Source organism: Buteo buteo, chromosome 1, assembly GCF_964188355.1.
Source record: "Buteo buteo chromosome 1, bButBut1.hap1.1, whole genome shotgun sequence".
Lineage (NCBI taxonomy): Eukaryota > Metazoa > Chordata > Aves > Accipitriformes > Accipitridae > Buteo > Buteo buteo.
Window position 1 is genome coordinate 37,799,078 of NC_134171.1, and position 14,458 is coordinate 37,813,535.

Below are 14,458 nucleotides of genomic sequence, written 5' to 3' on the forward strand. Positions count from 1 at the left end.
ACTGCATAGAGGAAGTACATGGAAATTTTCCATTCCTTCCAGACCTTTATTTCAGTATTAATTAATTAATCTTAATAAATAAATAAATTAAATATAGAGCTTTATTATCCCCTGCAGGAGAAAAGTTAAAGTGCTGGAAAGGGCTACTGAAGAAGGCTACAGTGGTCAGTTGTGTTGTATGCAACATTAGAATTGCAAATATCTTTTTTAGGTAATATCTCTTATGTTCACAGTTCCATGAGTGAGATATCCTACACCTCCTTACTTACACTGTCCCATTGTCAAGATTCAAGAAAAAACTGTATTACTCAGCAATTACAGAACACCTTTAAATTAAATATGACAACATAGCTAGGAAATGAGAAAGGGATAAAAGCTGGTAAAAAAAAGTCTGATAATGAAGACTCTAGTTCTGATGACTAAGTGATACAATATCTAAAGCCTCTTCCAGGTTATTGAGGTTTTTATTCTTTTACATGGAGAGACAGCAAGTGAGAAGGGGTGGGGGGAAGGGGGAAAGAAGAATCTGTGGTCTGTAAATGATCAGCACAAAAAATAAATTATGGTCAAGTAACTGAACTTTTCTGATGTGTAAATTGAATCATTCCCACATGCTGGTGTTTTATAATTAAAAGACCCTTTTCACTGTGGGAAATTTTACTGAATTTTGTATTAAAAGAAGAAACAAACCATCAATCAGGAGGAGGTAAGGGAACTCAAAGAGCTCAACCTATTAAACTTGAAGAGTGTAGTCGAATTCTGAATGACTTGCTCTAGGAAACTGTAGCTCTTTTAAGGCAGGATACTGTACAAACATTAATGAGCAGAACATGTATCTGATCGCTGTTCTAAAATCTTTTGTAGTCATATAGAAGAACACACTTTCCATTTGGTGTCACAAGATGCAGAATATGGTTTTAAATGAACCCTTTTTGTGAGGTTCACAAGCTTTAAATTACTTGACTTTGGTTACCATTGAGAAAAATCACTGAGCTAAAACCAAAGGGAAAAAAACAAAACCCAGGCACTTGTTCAATTCAGTACAGTTGCTATGTAAGTACTGATTAGACAGATTAAAGTTTGCTCACAGCCAGATTGCTGCCAAATACAAACAATTCTGAGTGGGCACCAACAGCTGCCATTTCAGAGCTCTGGCACCTTATGTACTTTTAGCTGAGCTGAGGTCATGGCTACAAATGACATTTGCAAATTATTAATCTAAAGAGGGGCATCATTAAAAACCATCACAATATGGCATACATAGGCAACACTAGTTTCTTGTGGAAACTTGAGAACTCTCACAAGATATTTAATAGTTAATTTTGAGAATTTCATTATTTATTCAATTATGTTCTATTCTTGATAAGTCTAGTAACAGGGTAGATAATTTATCACCCTGGATCTTCCTTCTTGAACAAAATACTTGCATCTGTTAAAGTTAGCAGTACATGAATTTATCCCATTTTATATTTTGACCTACACTGTTATTGCAACAACAGTGAATTAGATACAGCAGCATAAATTATTGATAACGGGTAAGGCAGTAGAACACTGTTATACAGAGCACATACTGGCCTATTGTAATTTTGTAGTTTGCTCTGTTCTGTCAGTTAGACAACTGTGTGTGATTTAAAAAGCACCAGTGCAAGGTATTGGTCCCACCAGAGCCTGAGGCTGTAGGATGTTTCATCTTACCTTCAGCTTTCTATGTGGTGTTATGCTGGTGGGTCTCCAATGATCCAGGAATCTGCAGTGAGAATAGATTATGAAGAATTTGGTCATCAACAATATTTTTATTTTTTAAATGTTTAATTACTATTACAAAATACCAGTAACTTCAAAAATCAAGACATTAAATGATATTTTTTTTCTGTAACATTTTTTTCCTCTTTGCATTGTGATATACAATGTGTTCATAAACTGTGTTTCTTTCCTAAAGTCTAAATGAGATGCAGATTATCTGTAATAAAATATTTATTATAGCTGCTGCTGGACTGACGTGTTACTACACTGTAAAATGCAATTTTATTTGTTTGAACCATATGGAAGTGCTGATTGTATGTTGAATACTAAATATAAAAATGGCATTTTGGAAATCCATGTTTGTTGTACCTCATTTACTTTTACATTTGGTTCCTTCAGGTCACACATGAAAAGGTTCTTTCCTTTCTGCTACTATAGAAAACTGATCATGTGTCCTGAGAATTTAATGTAAATTTTAAGAGAAAGGTCTTCCTAGCTTTAGCATACATGATAGGAATTTTCAATTGCAACTTAGCAATTTTGTTGATGTATGTACCAGCAAAAATATTATAAATCCCCCTGCCCTAGCTTTGCAAAGCCAATGTATTCAACAGTAATAAACGTAAAACATGGAAAAGATAATGATTATTTTTTAAAGAAAAATAAACCTCATGGCACTTAGAATATATACAGAGAGCTATTTTCGGACAGTATTCTTCATCAGTATTACAAGCTTACAGTGTTCTGAAGTTAACTACAAAATGATTTTCTGTTTTAATAATCAGGAATTTGGGAATATGTCACATATGAAGACTGAGCATTAATAAATTAAATGGATACATGGAATAAAGCCCTTGCCAATAACAATAGTATCTGAAAATCATGTTTCGTTCTTATCTCTCTTGCATTCCAATTATGTTCACAACGTACTGTCTGCCAAAAAGGGAAGAAAAAAAAAGTACAATATGTCTTGAACTGCACAATTTTTGTTTCTAGAACTCCTCTTCAAACAAGAATCCAAACAGCCTACACAATTTTTCTTTGAGCTTTTAATAATGCTGCAATTTTGCAAGTGATAATAACAAATTATGCTGGTGGATCAAATGTGAAAAAAATGTACACTTCCTATATTTGTGTAAATACTTTTTCCCATGACAAAACGTTTTCACTTCACTGTGTTTTCAGCGTTTTAAAAATGTAGTGTGAAGGAGCATTTCACCAGTACTTTTTTTATTTCAAGCAAAATAGGGGAAGTGTAAAAGCTCAGCATTTGCTGGGAGGTTGTTTTTTTTTTTTTTTCCTTTTTAAAAGGTAGGTGTTGGACTGACTGATCAAAGAATCAGGAGATGGGGTATCAGCGCCATCCAAATAATGGTAGTGTACTTGTTTTGGCTGGGATAGAGTTAATTTTCTTCATAGTAGCTAGTATGGTGCTACGCTTTGGATTTGTGGCCAGACCAGTGTTGATAACACAGGGATGATTTAGCTACTGCTGAACAGTGCTTACACAGCGTCAAGGCCTTTTCTGCTTCTCACGCCGCCCGGCCAGCGAGTCAGCTGGACATGCACAAGAACTTGGGAGAGGACAGCTGACCTCAGCTGACCAAAGGATATCCCACACTGTAGGAAGTTGTGCTCAGCAATAAAAGCTGGGGGAAGGTGGAGGAAGGAGGAGATGTTCAGAGTTACAGTGTTTGCCTTCCTGGATAACTGTTATGCGTGATGAAGACGTGCTTTCCTGGAAATGGCTAAACATCTACCTATTGATGGGAAGTAGTGAATGAATTCCTTGTTTTGCTTTGCTTGTGCACATCATTTCTGCTTTACCTATTAAACTGTCTTTATCTCAGCCCATGTCTTCTCACTTTTACCCTTCTGGTTCTCTTGCCCACTGCACTTGGGGGCAGTAAGTGAGTGGCTGCGTGGGGCTTGGCTGCCTACTGGGGTTAATCCACAACAACCAGAAAAGTCATTCCTAATATTGTCTTCAAACTTCTGACACGCAGAGATTAAGAAACAGGATAACCATCCTATTTTTAGTTTCTAGGGAAAGCAGAGTGCATGCTATGTTAGATCGTAATACTGATTGGCTCTACAGTCTGAAAATGTGGGTGGATATTGGATTTGCGCATTCAAGTTCAACCTGAGCCATGAAAGGCATTTCCTATGGTGTCTGTAAATACAAAACTGGATAAATGCAAATTCTCCCACGTCATACTGAGACACAACACATGTCTCCCTAAGTTTATCCCCTGGATTGTAAATTTTTTAATTATTTTTTTTTTTAAAATATATGTGCGGACATATATAAAAATGAATACATAGTTTGACTGTACAGTTAATATAAACATGAAAGAAGATTAAACGCTAAAATATAATTGTAGCAATATGGGGGCCAGGTACTGAAAAGCCAAAGGCTCAATATTAAAAATGTTCTAATGCATGGTGACCGGTTACCAAGTCATTGATTCACATTATTTGAGAATCTTTGTGCTTGTTATAACCAAGAACAAGACCGAATACAAAACAAAGACTTGTGTCTAATTTCCCAACTGAGTGTCTAAGCATTCCTATTTGTGTCATCAGAGTATCTGCACCTTAGATCTTAACACAGCCTGCTTCAGGGACCCTGAACCCCAGACAGTAAACGAGCTTGAAGGCAAACCTGAAATGTTAACATGTAGCGATCTATGGCAACAATCTTAAATTTCATCCTTGTGTTTTCTATATGCATTATCAGTTGCAGAATTTAATCTTCCACCTCTTGAGGGTGGGCTAACGAGTCCTAAGTGATGACTTCACAACTGTCAATACTAGATATTTAAATTCAAGAAAAAGCAGGAATTCTTATAACCCCACTCTCTTCAATATTTCCTATTTCTAGATTTAGGTGACCCTGTGCTCAAAATTCTTCCCTTCATGATTCCATTTCTTAGGTGCCTAACTGTCCTGATTCACTTAACTCATATTTCTGAACGTATTCCTAGCATTGCACACTTGAAAGTCAAGCTCGGTGACACTCACTGCCAACATATTTAACTCCCTTTGATGCTCTGATCTTCATTTACTGGAGCATGATCAAAGAGTGCTGCCCTCAGAAACTTGGGAAGAAAAACTGAAAATAGCAGCTAGTTAAACAAGTCCAACAAATAGCAATGGAGGCTCATCCCCGATCAGCTCCTTCTGAGGTGCTCGCATGAGGAATTCTTCAGTCTCACTGGAATCAGCCCGATTAATCAGTCTGCTGGTTTTAACAGGAAATGTACTATTCAGCAAAGGGGTTGTGATCAGGAATTTTAAAATTAAAAAATTGGGCTGTTAATCTATAGTAGTTCAGCTCATGCACAAACTTTCACAACAGCCCTGGGACAAGAATCCCAGCATTGTGGAAGGCACTGCTGTGTAAGAAAAGGAAGAGGAAGTTACTGTTATCAGAATGTGCCAACTGCCAATCTTCAACAAGAAAATTAAAATTTCATCTAATTGTTCCTAACTAGCTTCTGGAAGAAGACAACGGAAGGTCATATACGATGATCCTAGTCCAGACAACAGGGCAGTAGTACAGTTGCCTGGCCTCAGCTGCCTTTCCAGGAGGCAGCAGGTCTCCCATAGGTCCTAATCCCTATGGGACAAGACACATACAGTTAGACAATGGCATCAGTTTCTAGCAATCCACCAGAGATAGTGATTCTTGCTTTCCACCCACACAAAGTCAGTGGCATATTTATTATACGTACTGAGATGGAACCTTTCATGCCATGGAGAAAATGCAAAATAGAAGAGATGGTAAAACATCAATGCTACTTTATGTAGAAGTGACTCAAAACAGCTTATAAAACTTTACTGCTGTCTGCCAGATAAAACACTGAAATGATCCAGCACATCCTATTTCTTTGACTATCAACTTTAAAGGTCTATTAACTTGGAACTTGAGTGATTATATTGCTATGTTAACTTCCATGAGAAACCATACGTTGATTTGAATTGAGGAAGAATACCTTGCACACCAGAAAAAGTTTTCATTTTCAGGACACTGAACTGGAACTTCATCTCCCACTCAGTTATATATTGAGATGGTAAAAATGGGTCGTAAGCTTTTCCACACAAACATTCTTTTTCCACCTTTGTTGGTAAGGACTCTTGAAAACCCTAAGTAGCAATGACTCAAGGGGTTGTAAATCGAGAAGGAGCTAGTGTAAGGTACAGTTGATATTGTTATCTAACAACATTTATGGCACAGAAACTAAGCACATAAGTACCTTCTTGCAAAATGGGACCCACCACGCAGGATTTCAGTAAAAGTTATATGGAACAGAATGGATAGGGCTAGACTTTTATCATCATCTCAAAGAAGCATCCTGGCTACTTATGCCAATAGTGCTCTTCTGTAAATTGTGTTTGAGCCATGTCCCTAGACACAGCTGGAAAGACTCCTGAGCCAAAGATCATGTAGGGCATTTTTATTTACTAGTTTATTGAGTTGAATCATTGGCACAATTGATCCAAAGTTCTTGGTAACAAATGAATTAGAAACAGCCAAGAGTTGCAGTTCTATGCAGAATAAATAATGTTAGGTTCTCAGAACCAGCCTCATTTGGTATGAATGAATGGACCTTACAGCCTATCATGGTAAGCAATAGTCTGCTACCATAATCCCAGCTATGCAAGGAACCAGAGACCACAGTGTTTGTACTGAGAAGAGAAGCTCTGATGTAAACAACTATCTAAAACTGAAAGGTACAGTGAGGACAGATTTCTTGGGTGCAGGTAAATCCACTTGGGTACAACTCATGTAAAAAATAAAATTAAAAAAAAATTAAGAATATAGTTATATATAAAAATACACATATGTATATATGTAACTATAGTTTTAGATACATGTATAAAAACATAATCATACATATAGTTTGTATAGAACAAGTTTGCATAGAACAAATATGTATAAAATACTGTAGTTGTGTATAACAAGTTATATATGTGTATATATTTGTATAAGCCTTTAGTTTTATACATCTTTGATTATATACAGCTACATACATACATGTTCTGTACAAACTTGTTACACTTGTGTGACAAAATTGGCACACTTTATACACATTATTTTATAACATTGTCATAGTAAACCCCAATAATATAACTGTATATTAGTAATAAAGATTTACCTCCTTCTACATAAGCACATATTTTTTATTGAATTGCAACAGGAATATATTTATATGGTCTCTACAGAACATCACCATGCTGTTAATTCATTTGGTTATTAACAGTGATGTGCATCTACGAGAGCTTCTGACAGTAAATTTGAAACACAGTTTTGAAAGACAGCCTTGGAATATGCAACATTTTATGTTAAAATATCATTAGAAACTATGTACTTCAGCTCGAGTGACTGGGTTTTTTTGTCAAAGGTTGTTTAGAGCATTTTCTATGTCTATGATATCCTTTTCCATAGAACAGATTCTTAACATATTATTTTCATGTTCACAGTATTACTGATAAAACCTGCTGCGATGCAACCTCACAGCTATAAAGATGCCAGTTACCTGTCATACATGCTTAAAATAATTGGTATCATAGGAAAAGTAATACAGCAAAAAGTAACATTAAAGAACAGGTGTCTCTGTGATATAATGCAGAGCATACGTTAAAAATGTGTAATAATTAGAGCACTGTGCATCCCTTTTCATAGCAAACCTGGCATTGCTTAAACTATTTGTAAGTATGAATTTCATGCTGTAACTACTGGTTCTTGTGAACAAAAGACCTATTTCTTCAATTACATGTTCACCCATACCATGCAACTTTTTGTGGGATAGAGTGTTGTGAAGTTGAAAAAGTCCACCATCAAAAACAAACAGAAAAACTAACTACACTTTCACTGTGAAACATCTACTGGATTTTTCTTAATAGAAAGAAAGAGTAAAATATGCAAGAAAAACAGGGGTAAAGGTGAAAGATTTTAAAAGCGTCCGGAATATTTAATTGCTTAAATTATTGTGAACAAGACTACATTAATTTCTGCACTTTTAATAACTTTTCAATAAAGCTTTGAATAAGCATAAACTAACAATATGCCTTAACTTTTCAACTTGGATTTATTCCTTAGACAGAAGAATTTTTTTTCTGTTTACATGGAATACAATTAGTTTTGCTGCTGATGGCACTATGAAAAATGCATCCTATCTAGCAAGGTCGTACATACAAGAGTATCAACACATATTCCTGAAAAGTCAAAAGATGACTGTGTACATGAAGACAATTTTAGGAATACAAAGACTACATCTTTACATTTACTTTAGATTAAGTTGTATCATCAATATCATTGTATACATAGACCACTTTTCTGCCCCTCCCTTGATTCTGTATATTTAGATTATAATGAACATTCACATGATGCTGAGAATGGCCAATGTGCATGGAATTACATGACAAGAACCTTTTTACCACAGATTGCTGCTGAATGCTTAGCAGGATAAATTTTGGCATTTCTGAGAGAAACCTAACATATTTGAAAGCCAGTTGTCAAAGAATGTTAGTATTCAGATCTGTACTGTCTAAAGCCTCAAATTATTGTTAATTAAATGAAGTCTGGCTTTTAAAGGAACTCTATTTCTTCACTGATTAATCAAATAATTACTATTTTAATCAGTTTTGAGATTAAATTCTGGCCCATCAAAAGCAGTACTTCTAACAAGAGCCAACGAGATGCTGAAAATGAATGTTTTGCAATACCAAAACCTTCACAACTCTGATCCCAGCCCAAGCATGCAACATTTTAAAGTGGTTTTTGCCCCCTCATTCCAGCTGCCAACATCACTGAACGTGGTACATAGATTTCACCAGTTCTCATGTTTAAAACAGACATACGAACACACAGTAGTTAATTCAGCCTCTTAAATGCTATTCTAAAACGTCAAACTTTCTCCTTCCCCTCCAAAATCCCAAGTTGTCTCATTTCTCTATTATGTTTTATCTATGTATTGTCTGTGTGATATCTACTTATCTATTTCTATTGTACTGATAAATTGTAATGAACTGCAAATTTCCTTCAAATCATTTAATTTGTGTTGTGTCATATATTTCCACCAACTCTTCAAGTTATGCAGAAATATAATCACTCTCTGATAGGGGATCAGGTTAGTATTAGGTAAGTTGTAATTAGAGCAGAAAATTCGGTGAAAACTGCTGTGTCATATATTTTAGAGGTAACATAAAAGCCTCAAATAAATAAAAATGAACTGAATAGAATGTAATTTATTCTTTTCAAAGATTTCTTGCAATGGATGTCACAAAAGTAATATCCAAGTCTAAGTTAGTTTTGAAATATGCAAAGTCAAATGAGACCTTGTTCACTAAAACTAAAAATAATCACTCTAGGCTAACCCTGTATATGGTTTTGGATGCAATGTTCTTTTCACTTCTTAGTATTTTTGAAGTCTTTTCAGAAAGGTGTAAAACAGTGAGGATGAGAAAAGAGGGGATAAGCCTTTAAAGGTTTTGCTGGTTTGCTCTTCAACACCTGTAACTGGATTTACTGAAAGAAACCAAGTGAAATATTTAAAAAGCTTATGCTGATCTGCAAACATTTGCCTCAAGCATATATTTTTTTTTATCAAACTCCTTAATAGTACTTTGAGAGGCTGCAAATTTTGTCTCCAGCTTATTTTGGAAGTTTTGCATAGGACACATAAAAGAAGGTAGACCTTAAATCCAAGAAGTGTTTTGGGGAAAACCAGTACCCTAGACAAATACGGTTACCGATAGACACCGGTGGGCTATAATTGCCCTTGTCAACCTTGAACACACAGTGACTAAATATCAGGAAAGAAAGTCAATATTACACCAACTGTGCACTTAACTACACTGTTTCTGTGTTCACATGGAGAACACAAAAATCAATTTATTGTGTGAGAGCTACAATCCTTTCAGAATTCAGTCAATCCACTGATTTATTAATGCTATTGATTACACTGAACTAAACATGTAATATGAAGACTTGCCACATCAAAACGTAGGTACCAGTTTCCAGTTTGAATATTTGATTTTCATCTTTGGGATGTGATTTATCCTTGAGACCAACTCTACTAATATAAATGGGAATTCTGTGAAAAGATCTACACCAGTTATATTTCTCCAAGTCTGCAGAAAAGTGCTTGGTAGTGCCTTTTACTTTCATACTTAAATATTTATACACAGAAACCCCTTTTCTAAGATCTGAGACAAGATGGACACAAAATATAATTGCAATTAGAGATATGCTGAGCTTCCAGAAAAAATATGTCTGGAGACTAAGTCATGAAGAATACCTGCTGATTTCTGGGTAGTGTGGGTACTTAACTCACCTGCATGCTGTGCGTCTAGTTACTGTTTGTATTTCACAGGAGAGATCCATTACCCATATCAACAGTGGGCAACCAATTATAACCAGAACATATTACTTCAACTATCATAATATATTAGGTTGCAAGTGGCAAATCACGAAGATGATCTACGATAATTGGAGCAAACCGACAGAAAGTTACGCATGTGTGCAATTCATCACAAAACAACATTACACGCAAAAAATCAACAGTAGCTGCCACATTAGGTAGACTGGAGTCTTCACCTTCCTCCTGCAGTTTGCAGTGACAGGAACACCAAAGACCAGCTTTCATTGTTTACCCCAAAGTACTAATGCTTCTGCTTTTGAATTATGATTTTACTGGCAGAATTTCTATTCCCCTAATGGAAAATATATACTTTTCGTTTTACCATAGAGATGTACACATTATTATGATTAAAATACCAATAGAAAAGAAGACCAAAATATAGTATTTTTCTCAGTCTGAAAAAGTTTGCTCAGACTATGTAATTCATGGTTTATTATTGAAGTTGTCATATGTTTCCTGTAAAAGAAAGCAAAATCTGATTAACTTTTTTCCATATAGACTCAAGTGATACAGGCAAGAATCAATGAGTTCAGCTGGAATGTGGGAAAACATTAATGATGTTTCAAAGGGTTTTTAGATAAGGTCTCCAATTGTTATGTGCACATTACAGAATTAGAAACCTAATACAGGTGTCTGTGCACTAAGGTGTACAGAACATATATTGCTAACAAAACAATTACAGTCAATGAGGCAGTCTGCACTAAATAAAAGTTAACTCTTTCACCATCACTGAACTAATTATAATGATACAGTGAAGTCCCATCAAGATCTTCTATACCTTATATTTCTCTTCCTACAGATGAGATAGAGGTTCTTGTAACTAAAGGTAGATCATTTAACCTTGTAGATTTTCTGATCTTTATTTTTTAGTTTTATTAAAAATAAATGAGGACATTAGAAGAAATAGAGCTTGATTTCTGTGTCATTCTTTTATGTGCATTTGGATTTGTGATATCTTCAAAGACAACAGAACTATTGTGCCGTGGCATAAATGACATGGCATTCCATTTCATTTTTCATGCTGAAAGATAGCATGGCTTTATATACATTATCAGTTTGATTCTCCATTGATATTAATGAAAGTTTTTCTACTAATCTGAATTAGCTGGTTAGACACTATAAATAAAATAATATGTAGGACTAGCTGAGAAGTCCTGAAAGTGTCACAACAACTCCAAAAAATTTAAACCCAACAAAAATACATGTGTGTTCCACAGCACTTGCAGTCTGAAAACTGATATTTAGGAAGTAGGTGACACTAGGAAGTAAACTGAAAAGAAATTGAAGTATAGAAATAAAGATAATTTAGTTTTAATACTCTTTGGGGTTTATTTTGTATGCAAGTTTTCATTCAGCCACATAGAAATCTGGAAAAATTATATGTAACTATCCATGCTGCAAGTCTATTTGTCCTTCATTATCATGATGATTTTTAAAGATATTCTCTCTCTCTTTCTCTCATAAAGAGCAAACAAATAAAAGATTACTTATTCTGTGGCAATTGCATAGTATTGCAGTATCAGGGTTGCAATTTTACATCACTGTAATTTGCTGTGTCTCAACTCAACATTGCTAATTAAGGGTACTTTAAAAGGTGCATCACTAGTGTACTGTGATCTCCTTTATCAAAAAAAGTTTTGGGGATTTCTCCAGTAACGCATAATTCAACAGTCATCTCTGATGAGCTGCTTCATCAGGGAGAGCTATTTGTTTGAAACAACAGCTTTGAATGGTACACAGAAGTGGAACGAGTGAAACTGTGTCTATAAATAAAACACAGTCTGTGTGGGAATACCCCTTTCTATACATTCAAAATGGTGGATTCTAAATTCTGCTTAGAAGGAGAACCTGGGAGTCATTGTGGCTAGTTCTCTAAAAGCAGCAGCTTCCAACCTCAGTCAAAAAAGCAGCATTAGAACATTAGAAATTATTAGGAAAACACAGCAGGAAAGTTTTTTTAATGCTATAAATCCATCCACTGTATATTCATGTTGAACACTGAACTTCTGATCACTGCATCTCAAAAAAAAAAAACCCCAAACAAAAAACCACACATCAGCCCTAGGAAAGAGGCAGAAAAGGCAGGAAGAATATGGAAGGATTCTGAAGCCCTCCTGCAGTGGAAGACAGTGGAATGGACCAGAGTTCTTCAGCTCGAAAAAGAGATAATTGAAAAAGGATGTGATAAAGGCCTATATAATGATATATAAGGAATTCTCATTACTATGATCAATTCAGCTATCACGAGAGAAGGTCTAACAAACAAACACAGAGGTTTCCTAAACAAAAAAACATAATTAAATTGTGCAAGTCACCATCACAAGATCATGCAGCCCAAAAGCATGAATAATTCAAAAGGCCTAGTGGATTCATTGATACTTATTAAACATAATGACCCAAATCTGAGCTCTGACATAACAGGACTTCAAGCCACTGACTGCGAAGTGGTGGGAGGGTATACACAGGGTATTGCCCAGAAATGCTTCTTGTACTCTTTCTTTAGATGTCTCCTACTTGTTTGACTCAATGTGTTTGTATCTTAGGCATCAAAAGTCACACCACGCTAGACTAACCTGGTTCCTCTCTTTAATAAAATACCTGTTTTCTTTCTGGAAATAGGAAATACAGTAGCTCTCATCCATCACCATTAGTAAATTGATGGAATGCCACATTAACTGAGCTCAAGATAATAGAGGCTAGATAGGTAAGGAATTGTCTGAAGGTGAGATACCTGCTGGAACTGGAGAAAGCCAGTCAAAGAGTTGTTTCTCAGGGACTGATTTTTCCAGTTCTGTGATTTAATATTTTCATTAGTGGTCTTGGCAGAAAAAAATAGTAGGAGCATGCTGATGAAATTTATTGATGACACAATGTAAGCAGAGGTGCTCCAATACAGAAGAGGACTGTTATATCATAGAGGAAACAATGGATGACCTTGAGGACTGGTATAATAGAAATGGGATGAAATTTAAAAATAGGTAATGCAAGATTATATATAAAAAGTATTTCTGTTAAGAACTGGAAGCTAAATAACTGGAAACAACTGAAGAGAATCTGTTGTATTAGTTGATTTCAAGACAACCATGCACCCTGATATAACTCTGTAAAAGCTAATAAAACAGTAAAGGCTAATAAATCCTCAATTTTTTAGACTTATGCTTTCAGTTCTCTGCTTTATTCTGAAACTTCTTACATAGTGTGAATTATCCAGAATTCCTAGTATTAAAGTGCAAAATAACCATCTCTGATGTCAGCAGTGTCCCAGTACTCATATGATCAGCATATTCATTCGAGAAATATTTGTTAGGTTCTATCAGACTTCAGTCACTACTATAGGAAAAACGTGCATTTGGTGTCAAACACAGAGAAATACTCCACTCATTTTTAAGTATACAGTGATTGTATACTCACTGGTGGCTTTGTCTAGCTTCCAGAGTTATACAGATCTTTCTGAAACCTTTCTTGGTTAACATCAGTACCATAAGTCACAGAAAATAAGTTCTTGATATCTTTCCATCACTGAAAGAAAACATTTTACAATACTGAAAAGCTAAAGACAGGGCAGATCTTATAAATGTATAAAAAAGCTGACCTTTTAGAGATAGATGTGTTATATAGAAAATAATTTACCATCTAGAATACTTATGGCTCCTTATCCCACTTGCCTTGGAATGCTTTTGATTTCATAAGGAAATCCCCAGACTTATTTTCTAATGCTAATTTATTTTTTAATGTCATCACTTTCAATTGTCAATTCCATTACGACAAGTGATTTTATTAGATAAGTATTAGATGCAGAAGTTGTCTAAATGAATTACAAATCAGATCACCAAGAGGCATGCAATATAAAATTGGTATGTAATTTGCATAAGTTACATTCAAGTTACAGACAAAACTTTTTGTGAGAACTTCTACAGGGGGCTCAGGTGCTACTCTCTAGTAGTCTGATTTCATTTATTTCACAGAACTGGCTGTACACACTTGCTCTGTTCTTATGCTCTTACCTATGCAATTTCTATGGATGATGGATTTGGAGAGATGTTCTTGCAAAAACAGATACCAAATTCAGCATATCAGAAGTCTGAACTGAACAACACCTATTTACCGATGGAAGCTCAGCTCCTTCCTCCAACAGTGTTGTGTCTGGAGTTCAGTTTTGAGACCAGAAAATGATTAAGCCTTGGATGTTAGCACAAAACAAGAACAAGCTACAAGTTTCTAGATCTCAGGGCTGTAACGCATTAAATTTTCAAGGAAGTTTGTTACAAATAACATTGAGTGTTCCT